Source organism: Balaenoptera ricei, chromosome 10, assembly GCF_028023285.1.
Source record: "Balaenoptera ricei isolate mBalRic1 chromosome 10, mBalRic1.hap2, whole genome shotgun sequence".
NCBI classification, from domain to species: Eukaryota; Metazoa; Chordata; class Mammalia; order Artiodactyla; family Balaenopteridae; genus Balaenoptera; species Balaenoptera ricei.
Genome location: NC_082648.1, coordinates 93,224,332 through 93,244,813, shown reverse-complemented (window position 1 = coordinate 93,244,813; position 20,482 = coordinate 93,224,332). Strand labels below are relative to the sequence as shown.

The 20,482-nt window shown below is 41.9% G+C and overlaps 1 pseudogene; it reads left to right on the top strand.

Moving 5' to 3' along the window:
* Window positions 1-652: 652 nt before the first annotated feature.
* Window positions 653-750, top strand: LOC132373816 (U2 spliceosomal RNA; annotated as a pseudogene).
* Window positions 751-20,482: the final 19,732 nt, after the last annotated feature.

Sequence of the window (20,482 nt, the reverse complement as noted above, 5' to 3'; positions counted from 1 at the left end):
ACACGGGTTCGAGCCCTGGTCCGGGAAGATCCCACATGCCACGAAGTAACTAAGCCCGTGCGCCACAACTACTGAGCCTGCGCTCTAGAGCCCGCGAGCCACAACTACTGAAGACCGTGTGCTACGACTACTGAAGCACGAGCCTAGAGCCTGTGCTCTGCAACAAGAGAAGCCACCACAATGAGAAGCCCACACACCACAACGAAGAGCAGCCCCCGCTCGCCGCAACTAGAGAAAGCCCGCACGCAGCAACGAAGACCCAACGCAGCCAAAAATAAATAAATAAATAAACAAATAAATTTATTTAAAGAAAAACCTATTTAGGTAATACCTTCCTTGGAATGAAAGCAAAGTACAGAAAATTTTTACATATCCAGTGTAATTCACCCACTCCAATCCGGTCAATTTATTGTGACCCCCGTGTAAGACACTGGGGATACAAGAAAGAACAATAGCCTATCCTTTCCTTCTAGGAGCAGGTTGAGGTAAGAATAGGAAAAGAGAAGTTGCATTCTAGAATCCAGGGTGTGAGAGAATTTCAAGAAGGATGTCCAGTAAGCAGCAGCAAAGGCGTCTGAGAACACAGCTAGAGTGGCAGTGAGAAGGGTCCACTGGATTGGGCTGAGCTCATTCACTCTATTCATGTTAGTTGATTGCTTCTCAGCCTTTTGGCTAAGACCAAGTGTAGTATCTGCTCTTATCAGTTTAATATAAATGTTAGTTGAGAAGTTACAATGTGCTGGGCCCTGTGTTGAATGCTAGAACACAGAATTAGTAAGTCTCCTGGATCTCAAAGAACAGGCCAGTGGGAGAAAATAGACATCGAAATATAGCAATACAGTGTGAAAAAGTGTTTTGATGGAGGTTATTGGTCTCCTTACAAAGTGTGCTTTCAATGGAAAGAGAGCCAGAGCAAGAACAAGACTGCTGCAGGATGGATAATGAGGGAAAGATAAAGATAATAATAGTAATTGAGGAGAAGAAGAAATCAGGGAGCAGCTTGAGGGGAAGGTTGAGTTCTGGGAAGTTTTCGGCTGGTTTTGTCTTTGCTTTTATTTTGGTATGTATTTTGCCCAAATTTCACAGTATGTTTGAAGGTTACCGGAAGAAACCAGTAAAAAAGAAGAGCTTGAAAGTAGAGGGGGGGAGAAAGCAATAGCATTGCCTCCTGGAAGGGAACTGGATCCAGGACACATGAGGAGGATTTATTTGGAAAGGAGTGGGGACCACTTCTTTCTCTGAGCAGGAAAGAAAGGAATAAACTGGGGCAACTGCTCATATTTTTTAACCAAATATCTGAACACAGAGCAATTTGTGTCACTTGAGGTCAAATAGAGGCAGTCTAGAGAGATTTACTTCGGATTCAAAAATATTGCCATTTCCAGTTATTTCTAAAGTTTACTGGAAGAACAAAACAGAATTATTGAAATTGGGAGCTTCCAAGAAAGTGCTGACGTGTGTTTGCTTATATATTCTTTTTCAGAGATGGATGTGAGGGAAGTTGAGAGAAATCATGCCAGCATGTCTCCATTTTCTTGGTGGGGTTAGAATAAGGTCATCTGTTGAGAGTAGCAGGGTGCAGTGAGGCAGGTAACTTTCAGGAGAAAGGCAATGAGTCAGATCAACCGACACAAAGGTGGGAAAGGGTGCCAACCAGGGGTCATCTCCCCAATTACTGGGAACACCTGAACAGGGATTTATATATTCTGGGATAGAGGCTAAAGAGGTCATGCTGGTTTGCGGCAAGCCTAATTAGGAAAGTTAATCAGATGCAAAATTATCCCAATGAATTCACACGTTCCAAAGTTCAAAAGTTATGATTTGAGGGTTGCCTGCTCTTTTGGACCCTGTATGCTGTCAACTCTCCTCTGTTACTGCAGATAACTGTGTTAGTGCCATAGAGTGTCTCTATATACAAATGTGCAGGACATGTCTCACTTTTCCTGGGTGCCACTTGTCTCTAGGCTAGCTTGTTGTCTTGAAAACAGTAGTACTTGTGTTTGTGCCTGGAAGAACCGCACAGCCAGACAAGAAGGCTACCAAGCCTTTGACGGTGTGTGAGTGATATGTGTACCATTCTCATTCCTAAAAATACGTACTCTCCATCTCCAAAAGTCAGCTCCAAATACCTCGTATTAAAATATGCTTTCTTATTTGCTAGGAGCAAATAGTTGAGGGAGATAGTTGACATTTTTATAGTTTTCCTTTCTTCCCAGTAAAATTTAAAATGACTGCACTAAAAAAGACTCACTGGCTATTTTATTCATAATCTTGATGTAGTTAAAAAAAAAAATATCCCAGTACAGGTTTTGGAGTTGGACAGTTCTAGACTAGAAAGTCAGCTCTGTTATCTGGGGTCTGTTAAGTTTGCTGAGCCTCTGTTTTGTTCTCTGTATTTTTGGGCTAACTATACATACACAAATATGTGCACAGAGTGTGTTGACAGACAGTAGAAAGATAGATGATTGATAGAGAAAGGCAGACAGATAGATAATAGAGATGATGATGATGCAGATAGATAGATACTATGATAGATAGATAATAGACAGTGAAGGAGAGAGAGAGAAGAAGAAAAATGCACATGTAATTCAAAGTACGCTAGTTAAGAGCACAGGCTCTAGAGTTAAACTGCCTAAATTAAATCCAAGATGTTTCCGTTACTAACTATGGGAACTTGGGAAAGTTCTGCCTCATAGGATGGTTATGGGGATTAAACTCAATAAGCCTTTAAAATCCCTCGCCCATAGCCATATTAATAACCAATAGTTATTGCATGCCTATTTTGTGTCAGCATCCAAGCTAAGCAATCTATGCACAGTAACATGCTTAACTCTCCCAAGATCCCCACAAGGAAAAAATGTTCCCCATTTTCAGACAAGAGGATGAGAGTCCAGGCAGCATGAATAGCCAGGAGGTCTATGCATTGTCCAACCCTATGGCTGCCATCCACAAATGGAAATTAAGTAACTTGCCCAAGATTATATGGGAAGCAAATAGTGGATCAATTACTTAAATCCAGGTACACCTAATATCTAAATAAATTTGTGTTTTTAACCCCTAAACACCTTCTACCATAAGCACTATTTATTATGTTACCCAAATTAAGCTGGTTGAAAAATCAGTTTATTGTTCAGAAAGGTAAAGAAGAAGGGGGGAGAAAACTGTTGAAAAGATTATCTTGACACGTCTCCCTTTCTTCTCTGACCCTCCGTCTGGGGCACTGCACAAATTCCATTAGCAAGCCTACAAAGCCAGCTAACACAGGATTTAAATTTTGTGTGTGTGCGTGCTTAAGCTCCGGTTGTTCCCTACTCTCGATTAATTGGGTGTGGCTTGTCCTTTGCAAATCCATCAGCCAATGTCCCTTATTTCCCAACCAGTAGCTACTGGCCACTCTTGCCTCTCTGTCCTTTAGTGTTTGCCAGGGAACAAAAGCCAATTTAAATCGTAGTCCTAGGAGATCTTAATTAGGAAGCTGTTCTCTTCCTCCTTGCTCTGACAGAGTCCATGGCTGAAGGCCCAGACCTCAGCACAACCAGAAGAGTGAAGACACTCACCAGCATTTAGATAATCCGACCTGGAATAGACACAGAAGGTACCAGCATGCAGGCTCCAGCTCACTCAGAGGCTGTCAGCGTCTCACCCTAGCCTGCTCTTCCACCTGTGACCTCAGCCCACTTTTTTCCTCCTTAGAGTCATCTCCAGATGACATATGTATGTGCACCAAAGGATTTAAAGTAGGGGAGTAACATAGCCAGATTTGCATTTCAGAGAAAAGTCATCTGACAGAAGAATGGATTGGAGTGGAGACAAAACTAGAAAAGGGAACTGGAAAAAGCTACTGCAACCTGGCCAGAAGTCAGATTGAAAAGTAAAAATGGAAGGACAGGTATGACTCTAGACATACCGGAGGAATTTCCTTATGTGACTTCCCCCAATTCTCCCATTTTGCCCCAACCCCAGGCTAGAAATAGTCTCTTTCTTCTCAGAATGCCTTTTTTTAATTGATAATTCTCTTACGGTCTTTACAATTTTCACCATCCATTATAGCTTTACCTACCCAACTGGATTGATGCTTTCGATGACTGGGACTTTGACTGATTCATTTCCCCTCGTTGACCCAGGTCAGAGTTAGCCATAAATAAATAAATTCATAGAATGAATTAATCTTTACAAGTTAGGACAGAAAGATTTTGGCAAAGCCAATGAAGGGTAAACCTGAAAAGAGAGCTGTGGCAGTTACTTACTGCTACATAACAAACCATTCCCGAAACGTACTAACTTAAAACACCAACCACGTTTTAGTGCTTACAAATTTACAGGCGAGATGGGTGGTCCTGCTGATCTGGGCCAGGCATAGCCTGTATCAGCTGACCTCACTCTTGTGTCTGTGGTCATCTGGCTGTCAGCTGAGGACTGACCAAGTGAGACAGTTGTCAGCTGAGCAATGAGGACTCCTGGACCACGTGTCTCTCATCACCCAGCATGCTAGCCTGGCTTGGTTCTCATGGTAGCAAGGCAAGATTCCAAGAGAGTAAACAGAAGCGTGGGGGGCCACTTGAGGTCTGAGCACAAAACTGGAACAATATCATTTCTTCTGTATCCAATTAGCCAAAGCAAGTTGCACGACCAGCCCAAATTCAACAGGTAAGGAAATAGAGATGGGGAGACCTGACAAGTCACACTGTTAAGGACATAGAAATAGGGAGGGGTAGATAATTGGGGGCATTTCTGCAGTGAATCTACCATGGGGAATTTCCAGGCACAGTTTTGGTTGAGGCAAAATAATCCCTTATCAGCAGTGACCAAGAGAGAGATTTGCTTAATGATTACAGATGATGATAATGATGATGATGATGGTGATATGATGGTGATGATGATGTTGATAATGATAATGATGGTGGTGATGACGATGATTATAAAGATAACACATCACAAGGTTTCTTCTCCATAAATCTCCTAGGTAAATACTGCTGTGATCCCCATTTTACACATATGGAAATATAGTTTTCAAGCGGGGAAGTACCTTACTCAAGGTTATCTATCTACTAAGATAATAAATAGCAAAACTAGCAACAAACATACAGAATCACCTTATGGAATGCGGGACAGCTGGCTCGGGACCCAGCTACGGGGAAAATTTGACAGAGGTTTCCCTACTTGGCTGGGAACCGCAGAAGACTTTTCATTGAGGTTTCTTCTTCCTATTGCATCTTCTTTCTCTTCTCATCCCTCTTGACTATTCCTATTCCTGTTAAGTCTGTTTTTCAGATTTAGTTCATAATGTTTTATAATAAGACTTTTTCACTGCTTTATAGAGATATGGAGAGGATTAACACATCATTTAATGTTTTCAAAATGCCTTCAGCACCTTGGAATTAAACATGTCACGTGCAAATAAATAAATAAAGGCTTTAGAGTAGAGACATTGGTCTTCTCTGAATTATATGCTCAGAGCGTCTAAATGCATGCATGCACACAGACAGCTGAAAATCTGCTGATTCCACTAGACAGGGATCAGGTGACCCTAAAATTTGCTCTTTCACATGTGGTATTAGAAGGAAGAGGTGCAAACCAAAATTCCATCACCCACCACATTTTCTCTCTATATATGGAGGAGATGGAAATAAAGAAAAAGTGCTTTCTTTAATGTTTGATAATGCAAGTACACACACACATATCTTTTTTTCTTTTTAACATCTTTATTGGAGTATAATTGCTTTCCAATGTTGTGTTAGTTTCTGCTGTATAACAAAGTGAATCAGCTATATGCATACATATATCCCCATATCCCCTCCCTCTTGCGTCTATCCCCTCCCACCTTCCCTATTCCACCCCTCTAGGTGGTCAAAAAGCACCGAGCTGATCTCCCTGTGCTATGCAGCTGCTTCCCACTAGCTATCTATTTTACATTTGGTAGTGTATATATGTCCATGCCACCCTCTCACTTCGTCCCAGCTTACCCTTTCCCCTCCCCGTGTCCTCAAGTCCACTCTCTACATCTGCGTCTTTATTCCTGTCCTGCCCCTAGGTTCATCAGAACCTTTTTTTTTTAGATTCTATATATATGTGTTAGCATACGGTATTTGTTTTTCTCTTTCTGACTTACTTCACTCTGTATGACAGACTCCAGGTCCATCCACCTCACTACAAATAAATCAATTTCGACACACACATAGCTTTCCTATTTTTTTTCATCCCCTCCTCTCTCTGTTCCCTCTCCCCAAAACTGCTCTACTTCTCCAGGATCCAATCAGCTGGTGGGTGACTGAGCAATGAGGGGGAAGCAGACCCTCTAGGGTCTGCTTTAAAATAGAGACAGGGGCTTCCCTGGTGGCGCAGTGGTTGAGAGTCTGCCTGCCAATGCAGGGGACACGGGTTCGAGCCCTGGTCTGGGAGGATCCCACATGCCGCGGAGCGACTGGGCCCGTGAGCCACAATTACTGAGCCTGTGTGACTGGAGCCTGTGCTCCGCAACAGGAGAGGCCGCGATAGTGAGAGGCCCGCGCACCGCGATGAAGAGTGGCCCCCACTTGCTGCAACTAGAGAAAGCCCTCGCACAGAAACAAAGACCCAACACAGCCATAAATAAAATAAAATTAATTAATTAATTAATTAATTTAAAAAAATAGAGACAGAAGAAAGTTTGAAGCTTACAAGCAGGCAATATCTAGTTTATTAGCACGTTTTTATACTGATAACCAGTTTATTGATAACCTCCCTGGTTACTGCAGAGAGGGTTTCCACCCATGCTCTCCAGTCCTACCTTCCTGACTCAGCTAAATATCCCCCTGAGAAGTCAGCATGCGTGGAAGCCTGAGGTTGGAGGGAGACTCTGGAACTCACAATTTAGCTGAAATTACATGTGGATTGAATATGCCTTTGTGGGTTTCCCTAAAACCACTTAAAACATCTTCTCTTTGGAAAATCCATTTCAAGCCCTCAACAAACTGATGTATGAATGGAGTTTCAGAGTAAAATTTATGGTGGTCAAGTGTCTGAATTTATACTCAGATAAAGCAAATCAGATGAGAAAAAGTCTCCAATGCTCCCCTCCAACCACATGGTGCATTTTCAATCAACCTTTTAAGAGCAGTTTTAGGTTCACAGCAAAATTAAGAGGAAGATGTATGGATGTCCCATGTACTCTATGCCCCGGCACATGCATAGCCTCCCCCATTATCAACATCACTCACCAGGATGGTACCTCTGTTACAACTGATGAATCTATGCGGACACATCTCATGACCACCCAAAACCCATAGGTTACACTGGGGCTCACTCTTACATTCTATGGGTTTGGAAAATTTATAATGACATGTATCTACTATTATAGTATCCAACAGGGTAGTTTCACCTCCCTAAATCATGGTGCATTTTGGTGAATCATTGTCCCTTCAAGGCTGCTCTTGACTTTCATTTTGGCCAGATTAGAGGATTGGGCAGAATAACACATCCTGTGAGTGGCCCTAACCTCCACACAACGTTAAATGAAACTAGGGATGAAAGATGTGCAAAGAAACATACGTGTACCGGGCATCTCCAGACACTGGTTAAATTTTGTTTTTCTGTGTCATCACATTTAATCCCCCCTACCCTTCAGGGGTGGATATTTTTACCTGCATTTTACTTATGAAGTCAATGGGGTTAAATAGCTTGCCTTTAGGTCACTCACACAGCTCTTAAATGGACTGTAAACTCCTTGAGGACAGGGAAGTATCTCACTCATCTTAATATCTCCCTATGCCTCACACAGAACCTGGCAGAAAATAGGCCTTCGGTACGTATTTGCTGAAGGAAAATTAAGGAAATGGCAGAAATAGGTTTGAAACCCATTCCTCTCAGTCTCCAAAATCTGTGCATGTTTCTACTGAACCAACCTCTGTGTGTATGTATAACCACAGAGTTTTCATCCTGGCATAGGAAATACCCAAACCTGAAAACCTGTTAAGCTATTTGTCTTTGTTAAGCGCCCTTCCTTCCTGAAAATGAAATATCATTGGAATGTATCTTCTTTGACAGTACAAGTACTTTTTATTCTTCTTAGACACCTGTATTCTCATTGCCTTTTCCCACTTCCAGAGCCAGGCCCTGAGCTAGAGGAATTCCCAGTAGATACAGCCATGTTTCTCACAGAAAGACATTTTGAATAAGACCCTTGAATTCTTGGCAAATTACCTATTTAGTTTTCAGAACAATATACAGGTAAGAAATTCTCATTTTGTTACTAATTAGGGTGTTGGACCCAACCCCACGAACCTCAACATGATCTTGCCCCCAGGCAGCATGTGGCACCAGTTTCCCACCCCTGTCTTCCTTACTCACTGAGCTTCCACCACAATGGTCCCCTTGCTTTGGACAAACCCACACTGCTTTTACCACAGGGCCTTTGCACTTGCTGTTTCCTCTGCCTGGGTCTCTCTTCCTGCAGAAACTACGTTTCTCACCTCCTTACTTCCTTCTGGTCACTGCTTAAATGTCACCTTCTCAAGATGCTGTTCCTGACCACATGATCACAAATACCCTCCTCTACCTCATCATTCTCTGTGCCCTTAAGCTATTTGCTTTCTTCCCAGTACACTACTGACATATCACAGGTGGATTTGTTTATTATCTTTTTCTCTTTCTCCCACTAGGATGTAAGTTCTTTATTTGCTCACAGCCTAGAACAGTGCCTGGAACTTAATAGGGACTCAGTATTTTTTGAACGAATGAGTAAATGAACAAATGGAATCCTAATGTCATGTATGGCAAACAAGTGTGACTTCACTCTCTTCTTCTGTGTTCATTTCAGACCTCACTAACTTGTCATAGTAATCATTCCTGCTTAACCAAGATAGAGCCTCAGAATCCTTTCCACACAGCACTCCAGCCGGCAGCTACCACCTCACTGAAGTCGGCACTTGCAAAGAAACATATTAGCCCTTCTGAGGCCAGTGTGGTCTTCGACCCTGGGGAACAAAGCTGGGCCACAGATCAGGCAGTTGGACCCTCATTTGTCCCTCTGGCTTAAGGCCAAGACTATACCCAGCCAAGTGGCTTATTCCTTTGTGTCGTAATTTCCACTAAGTCCACAACCTGGACCTCTGTCTTGCCCCTGAAGCATACTGGAGCTGTCTTGGATGGCTCACAATAGCAAATTGTGCATTCTCTCTTCCCAAATCTGCATTCTGTGACTTCATTTGGTAGCTTAAAAATAGCCAGGGTGGAAATATTTACACTACAGAAATTAACAAGTGCTACAAATCGGGCTTTTTTCTGGGGGGGTGGGCAGTTGTTAGACCATCACATCACTTCCTAACTTCCTAGACCTTCTAAGTTCCAGTAACTAGGGGAAATGTGGAAAACAAATACAAAGGGAATGTTTCTTTCCTTATCTAGAGCAGAAGTGGCCTAAGATACGCATGAGAGGCTTCCAGCCCAGGGCCCCAGTCTGGTTTCTGAGGGAGCTAGAGGTAAGGGAAGTAGAGCCCCCAAAAAGGAAGCAGTTTGGGTTACAGGAGAGACAAAGAAGATAGCAGCTTGCCACAAGAAGGCCATTCACCTCTTTCTTTCTTCCAAGGAAACTCCACTCTCCATCCTCATAAGCAGCTGGTAACTTTATAAGAGCCCCTCCTTCCAGTTGGGGAGGTGAGGTGTGAGTGGGGGAAGGGACCTGGAGAGGCTCTGAAGGGCAGCGTTTGTCCAAGTGCAGTTTTTCAACGACTTGCATTAGAGTCCCCTGAGATGCTTGTTAACATTTTCATCACCATGGCACCACCCCACCCACGTGTGCTGATCAAACTCATAAAATGGTATTTAGAAAAATACATTCCAATGAGCACAAGTGATTCTTAGTCTTGATAAAATGAAACAGACACACTTAGGAAAGTCATTTAAAATGTACATGTCTGGGCCTCATAACAGGATATACTGACTCAGCAGGTCCAGGGTAGGGCCCTAAAATCTACAGTTTGATGAAATTTTACAGGTGATTTTGGTGCTAGTTCAAGTTAGACTTTGCAATAAACACAGATTTTCTTTTCTTTTTTTTTTTTTCCCTCACAGGATGAGCTTTTTTGAATTTCTAACTTCTTTGCCAGAAAATCTGGGAATTTTCATCAGACTAACACTGCTAAACACATATTGGATATTTAATGTGAGCAGGCTTTGTTCTGAGCCTTTTTGCACAGATTACTTCATTTAATTCTCAAAGCAAGCCCACGAGGTGGAAATTTTTATTGCAGAAGTCGAAGCTATTATTTTTCCCATTTTACAGATGAAGAAACTGAGGCTTGGAGAAGTGAACCCATTTCTATGAGGCCAAAAAGCTAATGAGGCAAAACCAAAATTTACACCCAAGCAGTTTGATGCTAGGGCCTATACCCTTAATCATTAAGCATATTGCCTCCCAAAGACTTTCAGAATAAAAAGATTAAAAAATTAATTTAAAAACCTCACCAACTGAGCAAAAGAATTTTTTTTTTAATCCTAAACATTTCTCCAAAATGTCAAATTCCATTTTTCCGGATTTTCCTCATATAGAAGTCTGAACTAGTTAAAATAGATTTATATGGGTGGAAAGCAATCAGAATAATTGGTTTGAGTAGCACAAAGTAACCAATAAATTAGCTTGAACATGACCTTTCTGAGGTGGCCTTCTATTTTGTTCCTATTCTCTGGCCCTGAATTGTCGCTCACTAATTGGTAGTTTGTTCTCAGTCGGGCTGCTGTTTCTGACACTGGGTAATGCATTATGAGATAATCTACTTTCTGTGACTTCACACAGTTCCCATGGCAACTGTCAGTGCCATTTCCCTGCAGAACGGCTGCTTCATTTGTTCCAAATGTGTTGCAGGAATGTAAACATCTTCTATAAAAATGTCCACTAAAATGACAGTCCAAGCAAAGGATGACATTTATATAATTACAAAAGGGAAACTATCTATAATTATCCCAACTTCTTTCCCCAGATTAAAAAAGGAGGGGTAGGATTTTTTTGGTTGTATTTTATTTTAACTTTTTTGTTTGAGGAAAAAAATAAGGAAAAGGTTTACTTAACAAGACTAAATTGAAGAGACACAACACTTCTGTGAAAAGACCTTGTTCATTAAAGCTGTAGTTCATTAAAGTCGAGGTGACAACATTTCTAGAAGGAAGATATCCATCAACCCAACCACCCCAAATTCAAGGCAAGCGCTCACCGGGAGCATTGCCTCAGATGACCTAGACATCTTGACATTCAAGATTTTCTTGGTCGATGGAGAGAGTTCTTTATTTTTAATTATTTCTGGCTAGCTATCTGTGTCCTCAAAGTGAGCTCCTGAGGAAATTTCTCCAATCAAAACTTCAAGATGAAATCCCGAAGTGAAGAAAATCAGCATCTGGATTTTTTAAAAGCTTTATTGAGGTAGAATTGATATACAAAAATCTGCACATATTTAATGCATACAACTTGTTGAGTTTGGACATAACATCTGGATCTTGATAGCATCCATTCAATGCTCTCTCTTCCTTGCACATGCTGTTCCGTTTGCCTTGCCTGCTCTTCCCACCTTCTAGGTCAATTCATTACACTTGCCTTTTGGAACTAAGTTCAGGTACCACCTACTCTAGCAAACTGTAATAGGCAGAATTCTAGGACTCCCACCCCTGGTATACACATCTTGTTTAACCTCCTCCCCTTGAATGTGGGTAGTATGTATGAATATGATGGAATTTATCTCCTGGTATTACATTAATCAAAAGGAAATTTATCCTGACTGGGCCTGACCTAATCAGGTAAGTAAGCTCTCAAAAGAAGTTAATACAGGGCTATCAGTTTCAGCTTGAGCATATAAAGAGCTTGAAAATTATCACTCCCATCTTCACACCAAGAAAAAAACTGGACAATCTGAAAAATCAATAAATTTTTTGGACCCATGAGAGAACTGAAGATGAAGGAGAAACTGCCACCCTAAAATCTGGAGAGACAGTCCTGTCCAGAGAGATACAGCTGAGATCTTCTTATCTGGAGCAGAAACATCTGGGGTCATAAACTGGTAGGAAGAATCAAACGGTAATTTTGATAAATTGCTGGAAGCTCAGCATGTTCTAGCATGTGAGGAGAAAGTCCTGGGGACAGAAGTCTTAGGAAGACTCCCACACTTTTATGAACTGTACCTCCAGGGATCCTACCAGGATCCGTGGTGAAGATCCAAGAAATATTCTTTCCTGGCTCTGGCAGCACGAGGGGAAGAGTAATCACTAGGAAATACATCAAGTGTCTTCTCCATTACAAAGGGCTACTCTTCAGGAGAACTTTGCCAGAGCCATCCAGCAGGAAGGAAAGGAATTCCTCCCACTCCAACCCCCTTCAATATTCCTCTCCCACCTAAGGGAGGAAAAAGATAGTTAACAAGGGTAAGGGCTTCAAGGAAGTAGATAGGAAACACTGTAGCCTGAGAAAAGAGGACAAAACAAGACAAAAAAAAAAAAACTATCACTGGAGAAATACTTGTGAAGGTCACGGCCTCAAAACACAAGCCCAGCAAAAGACTGAGATTCAATTGCAAGTTTATAGACTGTTCCCCCTTCTTCATACCTTAGCACCACATCAACAGGGTTGCAGTAAAATAACTTAGTGGGTCACAGCTAAAAGAGCCGCAAGACACAGACTCTGAGAAGGAGTACTTAAGGAAGCCCAAAGTCAAGAAGAGAGACACAAACAAGGACACTAATGAATTTGAAGCCTCTGGCACCTGTAGCTACAGCAAACATTAAACAGAGTCCAACTCCTAGCCAGATTAACATAAATCCTTACACTAAAAGTCTGCTTACCCCAGCTCCTACTACCTGATACCACACCTCTGGCTTTCAGCAATAATTATAAGGTAGGCCAAAAGGCAAGAAAAACCATCTGAAGAGACAAAGCAATCATCAGAACTAGACTCAGATATGACACAGATGTCAGGATTATCTGTCAGAGAATTTTAAATAACTATGATTAATATATTAAGGGATCTAATGGAAAAAGTAGACAACGTTCAAAAAATAGAAGGCTAATGTAGACAGGTAGAAACTCTAATAAACAATCAAATCATGCTAAAAATCAAACACAGGAATAGAAATGAAAGATTCTTCCAGTGGGTTCATCAGTAGACTCGACACAGGCAAGGAAAGAATCAGTGAGCTTGAAGATAGTTAATAGAAGCATCCGAAAATGAAATGTATACAAAGAGAAAAAAAGAAAGGGAAAAAAATAGAGCATCCAAGAATTGTGGGACAACATCAAAAGGTGTAACATACACATAACTGAAATAATATAAGAAGAAAGAGAGAGTGAAACAAAAGAAATATTTGAAGCAATAATGGTTGAGAATTTTCCAAAATTAATAACACCATCAAACCACAGGTCCAGAGAACACCAATGAGGATAAATGAAAACAAAAACAAAAATATTAAGACATTCATATTCAAACCGCAAAAAAACAAAGAGAAAAATCTTAAAAGAAGCCAAAAGAAAAATACACTTTACCTATAAAAGAACAGCAATAAGAATCACAGGGGGACTTTGCATCAGAAACCATGCAAGAGAGGAGAGAGTGGAGTGAAATCTTTAAAGTGTTGAAAGAAAAAAAATCATCAACCTAGAAATCTATATACAGCAAAATTATTCTCTAAAAGTAAAGGAGAAATAATGACTTGTCACACAAACAAAACTGAAGGGATTTCACTGCCAAAACACCTTTCCTATAATAAATGTTAAAAGAAGTTGTTTAGGCAGTAGGAAAATTATATGGGTCAGACTTGGATGTGCATAAAGAAAGGAAGAACAAATGAAGGTAAAATGAAAGCTTTTGTTTTTCTAATTCTTAACTGATCTAAAATATAACATTTTTAAAGCAATAATGGTAACAGTGTACTGGGTGACTATATCATATGGATAAGTGAAATTAACAGTAATATCGCAATGGATGGGAACAAGGAATTGGGAATGCTCTGCTATGAGGCACCTGCACCTGCAGGACCTGTGAAGTAGTGTAGTATTATTTGAAACCAGACTTCCATTATTTGTAAATGTATATTGCAAATTGTAAATGGAGTGTCGTATCCTGAATGGGATCCTGGAACAGAAGAGGGTATTAGGAAACACATGAGGAGATTTGAATAAAATATGGATTTTAGTTGATAATAATGTATCAATATTGGTTCATTAATGATGATAAAGGTACTATACTAATGTAAGATATTAATTATAGGAGAAAGTAGGTGTGGAATATATGGAAATTCTCTGTGTCATCTTGTGACTTTTTCATAAATCTGAATCTACTCTAAAGGTAAAGGGAAAAGAGTGAAACTCAGAGAAATGATCCTGTTAGTGTCAAGGAAGGAAGCAAACAGAGCTGCCTCTGGAGAAGGGAAGTATTTAGGAGCTGAGGGGCTCAGTCCTACAACCACAAATAACTGAATTCTGCCAACAGCCAAAAGGAGCTTGGAAGAGGACCCCAAGCTCCAACTAAGAATCACAGTGTGGTCAACACCTTGATTGCAGCCTGATGAAGCCTGAGCAGAGGTTCCACCTGAGCTGTGCCTGGATTCCTAACCCAAAAAAACTGTGAGATAATAAATTTATGTTGTTTTAATCTGTGACATGTGTGGCAATCTGTTATGCATCAATAGAAAACAAAGGCACAAGGCTTCCCTGACTATTCTAACCCCAATGTATGTGTTTCCCCTTGGGCTACTTATCCCTTTTATCCATTCATCCAACTTACATATATTAAGACCTACTATGCGCTACACACTGTGATAAACAGTGAGTAGAGGGTGGTAAATGAAATATACTCCTTGCCTTCTTGAAGCCTAGAGTTTGGTGAAAGACTCAAGCAAACATCATGTAGATGCTTAATTTACAAACAATGGTAAGTTCTATAAAGGGAAAAAATAAGATGTGGTGAGAGAAGAAATTTTTAAATACAGGAGGATCAGAGAAAACTTCTTTGAGGAAATTGCAATTAAAGTTGAGACCTGAAAGATACACGTGAATTGGCCAGACAGCAAGTGGGAGCAGAGAAGATAGGTCCTGAGAAAGGAAGGAGCTGGAAGGTTTTTAGGACTTGAACACCACCAACCTGATGGAAAAACCAAAGACAAAGAGAAAATTTTGAAAAAAGCCAGAGAAAAAGGCCAGCATGGCTGCAATGAGTGATCAAGGGGAGAGAGGCAGGAGGTGCGTGTGGAGGAATAGACAGAGGTTGACTGTGTGGGGTCCCAAAGGCGGGGATGCAGATGTTAGGAGTTTATGTTGAGAACTCTAGGAAGCCCCTGAAGGGTTTAAGCAGGAGGGTGCTCAGATTTGCTGTGTTAGAAAGTTCAGTCTGCTGATGGAAATCAGACCCTATGGGGGCAAGAATGGGCTTGAAAAGAACAGTGAGGAGAGGACCCCAGAAGCCCAGGTAGGAGACCAGCCAGGCAAAAATGGTTGCCATAGATACGAAGAGACGAAGACCTGAGAGCAGCTCAGATGCTGGAGTAGCTGGACTTAAGGTGGGTTGATGAGAGCATGAAGGAAACAGCAATGCCAAGGAGGACTCTGAGGTATCCTTCATCCTGGGTGAAAAGCAGGTGAGGAAGGCTAGGGAAGATGCCCACCCATTCTCTTTCAGGACTGCAGCTTTCTATTACTATTCCCTCTGCCTTACATACTCTTCCCAGGCATCTTCACTGAGCTAGATCCTATTCTACCTTCAGAACCCAGCTCAGGTGTCAATTCTTCTGGGAAGCAACCCCTGACCACTGAGCCTTGTTTCTCCTCCTCTTGTCCCCAGGCATCTGGGCACCACTCTCATAGCACAGAGTGTTCTGTGACATGTCCGTGTACTCCCTTGTCCGCAAAAGCAGGAAAAAATGTACTTCAAAGCTCTCTACTTCCAACTAGAGTATATTTGGCACACAACAAAGTTTTACTGCATGAGCTAGTGGAGTAAAAATGTAAGAATGATTCAACACTGAGAACCACTTCTCCTCAGCGCACAGCCCAAATGTGAGGAATAAACAAGAGTTCTCCGACACACGGAAGCAAATGCCTTTAAAGGCGAGAAGTGAAGTTCATGCCCTGTACTCCAAGGCAAGACACCCTCGAAGGAACTGAGAGCTAGTTCACAATTTTAAGAAATATGACTTATCTGGTTTCTTCATCCAGAACAGATTAGTTGAAATTTATGGGGGCTGTCTCCCTGACAATGAGCACAGAGCAGAAAACAAAATGCACTTGACTGTTGAAATTGGGACATCTTTCTGCAAAAATGCAGCCAATGTGTGTCTATTCTCCAGCCTGTGACCACATAACTGCAGATTTTAGAACAAGGTAATTGTAATAATGAGCATTTACATTGCACGGTCCGCATACAAGATTCATCCAGTCTTCTTAGCAAATGTATGAGAAGTAAAGAAGCTTCCTTTCAAGGAAGGATAAATTTAAAATTTTGGAGGTAAGAGGGGGTGAGGTTGGCACAGAATACAGAGGGAGAGTAATATGAGATGGAAGAGTTCACAGGGCTCTTCACAGGTTTGGGGATGGTCTGGGTGGTAGTATAAGGGGCTTTGCTTTTGAGCCTTTACTTGATAGTTATATGCAACATTTTTTATTTGCATGTAGGAATTTTAAGACACAGTTTGCTTGCCCAGGGTTACAAAATTAGTCTGTGGCAGAGCTGGTTGGCACTTCAATTCAGACTTTGTGATTCTAAATCTGGTGCCACCCCTACTACTGTTTGGTGCCATTGTTGCATAGCAAGTATCACCATGAGCTGTGTCATAGTGCATCCAAACTAGTATCTATGTGTGACAGGGGTATCCAGGGAGGAGACATGAGCTGCTTTGGTTAATACCACAAAGTTTAATAATAATGATGCCTTTGTTATTATTACTCTTATGGTTTTGGCAGTGCATGGACGTACATTGCTCCACTCTATATATGTGGAATCTAGAAAAATAGTACAGATGAACCTATTTCCAGGGCAGGAATAGACACGCAGATGTACAGAATGAACATGTGGACACAGGGGGGGAAGGGGAGGGTGGGATGAACTGGGAGATTAGGTTTGACATAAATACACTACCATGTGTGAAATAGATAGCTAGTGGGAACCTGCACTATAGCACGGGGAGCTCAGCTCGGTGCTCTGTGATGACCTAGATAGGTGGGATGGGGCGGGGATGGGAGGGAGGTCCAAGAGGGAGGGGATATATGTATACATATAACTGATTCACTTTGTTGTACAGCAGAAACTAACACAACATTGTAAACCAGTTATACTCCAATTTTAAAAAATGATGATGATTGGGCTTCCCTGGTGGCACAGTGGTTAAGAATCCGCCTGCCAATACAGGGGACATGGGTTTGAGCCCTGGTCTGGGAAGATCCCACATGCCGCGGAGCAACTAAGCCCGTGAGCCACAACTACTGAGCCCGTGTGCCACAACTACTGAAGCCCGTGCGCCTAGAGCCCATGCTCCGCAACAAGAGAAGCCACCGCAGTGAGAAGCTCTGCAACGAAGAGTAGCCCCCGCTTGCCACAACTAGAGAAAGCCCGCGCGCAGCAACGAAGACCCAACGCGGCCAAAGATAAATAAATAAATAAATTTTTTTTTAAATAAAATAAAATAAAAGATAAAATTAAAAATTGATGATGAAATAAATTAAAAAAAAAAAAGAAAATCGCTCAATCACATCACAGCTGCCCTGCAAGACAAGTTGTATTGTTCCCATTAAACAGAAAAGGAGATTCAGATTAAGTTAACTCATAGACTAGGTGGCGTTGAATTCATTTCTGCCTGATTCCAAAATGTCATTCTAGCCACTAGTCTCTTCTTATAAGGTAGTTCTCCACTCAACCTCCTTATCATGCTTCTTAGCAGTAAAGGATGGTGTGTGCAGGATTGCTCAGACCCTGACCCAGGAATCACCGTGCCTACTTACACAGGGGACAATTACAGAATGGCTATCAAGGCTTCACTTCAGCCAGAGCTTCCCATGAGCTGAATTCATCGTTGTGGAGTTCAAGTAAGACGCTGAGCATGTGGCTCAGATCTCAGGGCTAAGCATCCCCATGCCTTCTGACACTGAGGGTGAACCTGCCCAAACAGGCATGCAGCAAGAGAGACACAGACAGACAGAAAGACAGACAGAGAACTGACTCCTCAAGAGGGCCCCTGAGCCCACCTACCCACATAGCCACCTGGATAAGAGGGTGGGGATGCTGGGGGTCATGCCTTTGTAGTCACAGTGACCTGGACCTCGGGCAATCTGATGAGTAATTCCACACCATTTGTCCTTCCTTATAGCGGTTCGATGCCTGAACCGTGCTGCTGGGAATAGACAGGGTGTTTACTCAAGACCTAGACGGTGCCTTCTGTGTTGCTTCTGACACCAGCCTTAATGAGCCCAGGCAATGCACTGGCCTTCCTGTCTTCTGCAGCACATCAACCTGATGTCTTCCTGCAACGGTTCTCAGAGAGTTCAAGGTTCAGCTCTGGGTCATAAGTGAAAGTGACCCTTTCTCCCTTCCTTCCATGCGTGTCGCGTGGGCTGGTTCCCTCCTGGCATCGTACTAGACAGGGTCTCATGGGAACATCACACTTAACACCCTCCCACCGGGAACCCCATGACGCTCCTGCAGGTACCCCTTTGCCTTGCCTTGTTATTAACCAGAAAAGCTGAGGGTCATTTGCATCCTTGGAGATGCTAATGGGAAGAGCAATTGTGAAAGTACCTAAAGTCCAAGATCTCTCTCAAATCCTGTTCTTTAAGGGTCTCCCTCAAGAGAAGGGTAACTGTCATCAGTTTGTAAACATTAAGCTGGTTTCCAATCTATAGAATAGCCTCTTACCCATTCCATTCCATGAGTAATTTTTTTCTTAATATATATACTTCCCTGGAGAATAAATCTCAGCACTCATCAATTTCCCTCCCTGCTTTATTTTTCTTCACAGTTCAGATCTTCTTTTCTACATATTCTGTTAGTTACTCATGTTTTGTTGATGGTTTCTCTTTTTTACCTGCACTAAACGTATGCTCCGTGAGGCCAGGGCTTTTGGTCCGGTATCTTAGTGTATCTCCTATACCCAAACAGGGAGAGGCATATTCTTGTACTTGGTAAATATTTTTTGAATGATTGAACAAGTGAATATTAGAAGAGGAATTTTTTTTTACGTTTCTAGATATGCCTGACAAGGTGAATTTTTTTCCCAAAAATACTGTGCATGAGATAATGGCGAGTCATCTCCTATTTAAACTCTTCCTAAATCTCTATATGAGGCAGCTCACTCAGTCTTCCCTGGGTTATTACTTCACATTTGCAAAAGTTAGATGTAAGATGTTCGACATTAGATGTTAAACAAGTTCTGAAGCCACGCCTAGTCTTGAACTTCCGTTTATGCCTAAGCCAGTCTGAGTTCAGTTTCTGTTGCTTGCAACCAAGATTGTTGATCAGTAGTGTAGAGGAGGGAGCAAACAAAACTGTTCAGCAAAGATTCCTAGTGAAAAACTCTGCTAAAAAATACAGACTAACGTTTATACAGCACTACTACGAGCTAACAGTGCTCTTTTGTGTGCTTTATATATATGAACTCATTTAATTCTCACAACCACCCTATGAGGTCAGGACTATTATTACGCCCATTTCATAAACGACAAAACTAAGGCTTAGCAAGGTAATGACCCGCCCAAGTCTCACAGCTGGTAAGTGTTAGAATTGGGGTTTGAACATTAACAGGCCACTATGCTTTACTGCGCTCACCAGCTTAAAGTCCATGTGAGAGGATCATGGTATTAGAAGAAAAGCTATCCAGAGTAATTGGACTGGCCCCTTTTTGTGTCCTATGAGATACCTGGAGATACAAGGACAGTCTGCCTATGGGGGATACCCTTGACAGGACATCTGAGAATGCCCATCTCTATGGGCAATTGACCCAGGTGCCCACACTGACTAGCTGCTGTGCCCATGCAAGCAGCTCAGCACACACATGGCCGGCAGGCTGGACTTCTAGCAGTGACCCCTACTGGCTAATCCCCACAAGCAGCTCTGGCCAGCTTTGACTTCAATCACAAAATCTTTTCCTAATTGAGTTTATTGCCTTTTTGGCAGCTCTCACAGGGCAAAGGATTACTGCTTGATAAAAGGAAAGTTTTTACTGACATGGAGTATAGAAACTTTAACTTGTAGTTAATGCAGTATTGGTCATACGTGGGGAGGGTGTGTTCCTGATGTTAAAAACCATAGAGCACAGTTGGGGATAAAAAACAGTAGAATATGGTTAACTGTCAAGAAAGGAGAAGCACCACTGTGTTCATTCCCTGCCTTAAAGTGGAGTAAACATTCAGCAATCGTTCTGGAGTCTAAACTGAGTACAAGTCAGATAGTAGGAGTGATGATTCATCCAGCCCTCAGCATGGATTTTTAGGTTGTACAGACCTAAATTCAAATGCAAGAGCCAATATGAGTTGCATGATATTAGGCAA